This window comes from Bidens hawaiensis, unplaced genomic scaffold (assembly GCF_021521415.1).
Source record: "Bidens hawaiensis isolate Kalapana, Puna unplaced genomic scaffold, B.hawaiensis_p1.1 tig00057625_1, whole genome shotgun sequence".
NCBI lineage: Eukaryota > Viridiplantae > Streptophyta > Magnoliopsida > Asterales > Asteraceae > Bidens > Bidens hawaiensis.
Window position 1 is genome coordinate 61,943 of NW_027500376.1, and position 4,842 is coordinate 66,784.

Below are 4,842 nucleotides of genomic sequence, written 5' to 3' on the forward strand. Positions count from 1 at the left end.
GTATTTTATCAGATCATCGGCTTTCTATCAGATAATGTGTTAAGAGTGGATTCCTATGTGCTAATAATGTATCGTTGTGGGAAGCAAGTAATTTATGCTATCTTTTTTTGTTAACATTACATTTATGCTTGTAAGTTGTCAAGTTCTTTCATTATAGGTGGATAAAGGTAGCAGGGACTGACCTTTTGGTTGGCGACGTGGTGTCAGTCGGTCATGCTGCTGTCAAGATTGCTCTTGTAAACGAGGGTATTCTTACAGGCGAGTCAACTCTCTAATGGAAGGTGATACTTTTTCTGTATTTACTAGGTGTGTAAACGAACCAAATGAACACGAATGGAGCATGTTCGTGTCCGTTCATGTAACTTTTACCGAACACAAACAAAACGTTTTTGTTCATATTCGTTCATTAAGAAAATGAACATGTTTGTGTTATGTTCGTTTCGTTTATACATTTATAAACGAATGGTTTAGGAATGTGGGTGAACGAACATAACTGAGCTAAGACTAGTTAAAAGTAATGTGAAGAACAATGTGTTGGGTGACTGGTAAAAGAACTTTCATGCGTATATTAACGAGTGTAAACAAACAAACTTAAGCAAACGTAAACTAACGAACACAAAAGAACGAACATAAACAAATTTAAATGAATGAACGTTTGGGAACATAAACCACCGTTTGGGAATATGCACTTTATTCGATCACAGGGTTGTTTTACGAATGGTGATGCAGGGGCATTGGCGAAGTCAAAGTATGCAGAAACGTTAGTACCTGGATCGTTGTTTGAAATTTGTTTTAATTATATAGAACATGCAGGTTTGTTCTATTGTTCATCTGCTTTTAGATTCTGTCGTATGCTTGTGTGTATTCTTGATTTGATTGGTTTAAAATTTGATTTGAGTTTGAAATTGGTAGAGTGGCACTGTTTAGTTAAAGGAGATGAAGGCGAAGGTGATTAAGCAGAACCGTTGTTGGCCAGGTATTTCTCTTATGTTACTGCTATTATCATTATCAAGTGCATAATATTTGTTTGTGTTCATGCTAAATGAGCCCGACTAGACTCTACCTCGGCTCGTGACTTATTTTTTCACACTCGGGCTCGATAACTAAACGCGATTTATTTGAGGCTTGTTTGCACCCTATTGCTAACAAAAACAGAGACAATAGGGTAAATACATTAGTAGTGCATAGGGGATTTTAGGTGACCATTTTGTATACTTTTAATAAGTCATGTAAACATTCAGTGCCAGTTTATTATTACCTTTTTGTTTAATATTCTTCTCATATTAGCTGCTATTGTTTGTCAATTAGTGTACCATTTGGAGTTAGTCGTTTTCGTTTGGGCACCGGCACACTGTATCAATGATCCAACCATCAGCAATTCAACATGAGGTAATAATTTCTTATGAGGTAATAAACGATGACACTAATTTAAATTATCTCAGTTTTTATGTCTTAATACATAATTTTAATGAGATGTTTTCATAAATCATAACATACAATCCAGTTTTTTAAGTTTAACATTCTTTACTGAAAATTGGAACACTTATGAGGAAATTCGCCTTTTACATATAAGTCAAAGGGCAGTGCAGAAGTCGGTTCCAAGCAAGATTTACTAGTTGCACAAATCAGGTTCAATACTAGCAAACGGTTCTAAGTTCTGAGAGATCGCCTAGGATCCGAACCGTTTATAAGCATTATGGTTGGTCAGCGGGTCTAATTTTTTCCATTAATTGGGTCTGGGTTGGTTTTAGCGGGTAAGACCCGTTTGATCACCCCTAATGATTTGAATGAGTACTTTGAATATAATAAAAAGCCTGAGTTGACTCTTGATTTCTTTGACCTCTATACATTGGTTGTTTTGTAGATTGAAAATAAATTGGTTGTTTTGTAGTTTGAAAAGTAAACATGGTTATCAAGGAACTCGTCAAGGAAAAGAAAGAATAGAAACAAGAACGTTAAAATGGAATTTTTGAGGAGTTGCGATTGAAAAGGACAAAAGAGAAGGCGGAGAAAGGTGTTATGCATAATGGGATGACAAAGATTAAAGTTATGTTAGTAACTATGGCTAAAAGATAGAATATAAACACTTAAATTTGGATGTTTGGTATATTATTTTACATTTTAATTTGTAATTTTAAGTTGAATGTTTTTATATAGAAACTTGAATAAATGCTTAATAATAAAAATATGAGCATTATTAGCAGCTTAAACAGAAAAATATTATTAAAAAAACATATTGGTAACAAATTTGCGACCGCTTTTACGGTAGCAAGATTTGCGACTGCATTTTGGGTAGCAATTTTTGCGACCACTTTTGTGGTAGCAATATTTGCGACATCTTTCACGGTGGCTATTTTTGCGACCGCATTTTTGGTAGAAGCTTTTGCAACCACTCTAATTGTAGCAAAATATGTCTGATTTGCGACCGTTTTTATCTGGTCGTGTAGAATAAATCGCAAGTTGGTCGCAATAGGCTATTTGCGACATGTGTTTTTCCGACTACAATTTTGGTCGCAAAATGGCTATTGCTACCGTTTTGCGACCGAAAATGCCGTCGCAAAAGCTCATTTTTCTAGTAGTGAGCAAAGCTATAAGTAGGGTCTGGGAAGGGTGGGATGTAAGCACACCGTACTTCTATCCAACGGGATAAAGAGGTGGCTTCTAGAGAGACCCTCAGCTTTGAAATACATATGTATGAGACAATATTTTCTTTTCTCAAATGTGATCCTAACTTAAATGCAGTCATTTGAATTACAAATTATTTTTAAAATAAAAATAAGAAATTATGAAAGGCTACTTACTAAACTCTTTTGCAGAAATAGCATTAGCAAGAAGTTTGACGCCTATTTCGACATGAGGGAGAAGATAACCATCTGAAATATAATAATCCGTTTGATTTATGAATTTCATTGGAATTTTGTTGGAAATGGAAAACATACTGTTTGGTAAGTAGGAGAATGAATTAGAATTGAAAAACATTTACCTACTTGATGGAATTAAACGTTCCAGTCTATAAGAGCATTCTAAATTCATTCTCCATTTCTATAATTACATTAAAAGCATCATCTTTTCTCTCTCATTTTTAATTACGTAATCCATTTTTAAACTTTTATCATTACAATTTCTCTCTCATTCACTCACAACCAATTTCAAAAGTATTAAAAATTATGAAGGTGAACAATGTGTTTCCCCAAATTTAACTAAGAACATTAACATTTTCTCTCCTCTTCTCTTACAACCACTTTTAACCATATTTAAGAAATAAAGAACCCTCTCATGTAAGAATGTATTGGGAATGTTTTAACCCATAGAATTCAAACATTCCAACTGAAATGTTAAAACATTACCAAAAAGCCCTTTAAAATTTCTTTTTCCTAACCATTAATCATAGGCGTTGAAACAAAATACCTTTTTAGTTTTTTTCTCATTGATTATCATGTGGAATTCAAAAGAATATTCTTCAAAAGCAAAAAACTAATCCCTTTTCAATAAATATATATATATATATAATACTAGAGAACTAATAAAAAATTATTTTTAATTTTATTCTAAAAAATGTTTTGTGATTTTTTTTTCTCTAGTCATTCTAATGAGATGATATTTTTCCTTATAAAAATAATGTCCATGTAATGCATATGTGCACTAATATGTATTGCATATATAAATAGTGTTTTATTGCATAAAATACAATACAATTGCATTATACAATATGCATACAACACTAATAATTGTATGCAATACACACTATTGCATATATGTAATACTACACTAATGCAAATATGCACTATATTGATTTTTTTTTTTATTTTTGTATATAATGTAACACTATTGCACATATACAATACAAACAATTGCAAATATGTTATTCAACACTATTGCATATATAAAAATACACATTAGTGCATATATGCATTAAGAAAAAGTCGATGTATTGCATATGTGCACTACAACGAGTTTTTTTTTTTTTACATTTTTTATGGTGAAGATAACAACACATAAGAAGGATGAAAGAAAAAAAAATTAAAAATGTTTTTTTATTAAATTAAAAATATTTCTTTATTAGTTCTCTAGATCTCTCTCTAAGGAGGAGTTCTCTCTTGATCATTTCACAATATATATTATAATAAGAAGTAGATTTTTCCTAAGAAGTGTATTAAGTGTGTTTTCACTATTAGATTTAATAAAACACACCGCACAATAAACACACCGCAACTAAAATAAAACACACTTCCTACACTTCTTAGGAAAAATATACTTTTATTATAACCCTGCTCTCTCTATATATAGGATTGATTTCTTTTGAGAACCGCTTTGAGCTTTTAGAACTCGAAAGAACTCAACGTAACAATTTTTTTTTTAATTTTTTTACACATGTGTAATACGTAAGTGTAAGTAATGTACAAAAAATTACAGTATTTTTTTACACACCGAATCAACTTATTACATATGTGTAACTAACATTTAAACTTGTGTAATTATCAAAAATACTTATTCTCTCCTGGTTAATTTTTAATTAAATTTAATCTCAGCCGCATAATCAAACTCATTTAATTAAATGCGTGGTCCAAAATTGAGTTCTTAAAGTTCTTAAAACTTATAAGTTCTTAAAATATCCCTCCCAATATATATATATATATATGGGGTTAATTTCTTTTGAAAACCACTTTGAGTTTTAAGAACTCAAAAAAACTTAACATAACAATTTTTTTTGAATTTTTTTTACGTAGAAAAATTACAACATTTTTTACGCACCAAATCGACTTTTTACATATGTATAGTGGACGTTTAAATTAATGTAATCACTAAACATCTTTATCCTCTCTCCTACTTAAATTTTTAATC

At 31.0% G+C, this 4,842-nt stretch overlaps 2 long non-coding RNA genes across 2 annotated transcripts; both read left to right on the forward strand.

The window, feature by feature from the left end:
• The first annotated feature begins 242 nt into the window (after positions 1-242).
• Positions 243-1,131, forward strand: LOC143601918 (uncharacterized). Its single transcript, XR_013147747.1, has 3 exons — positions 243-281; positions 730-813; positions 913-1,131. It is a non-coding gene; the product is annotated as an uncharacterized LOC143601918 (long non-coding RNA).
• Positions 1,132-1,178: 47 nt separating this feature from the next.
• On the forward strand, positions 1,179-2,327 carry LOC143601919 (uncharacterized). The gene is made up of 3 exons (XR_013147748.1): positions 1,179-1,198; positions 1,309-1,389; positions 1,892-2,327. It is a non-coding gene; the product is annotated as an uncharacterized LOC143601919 (long non-coding RNA).
• The last annotated feature ends 2,515 nt before the right edge of the window (positions 2,328-4,842 follow it).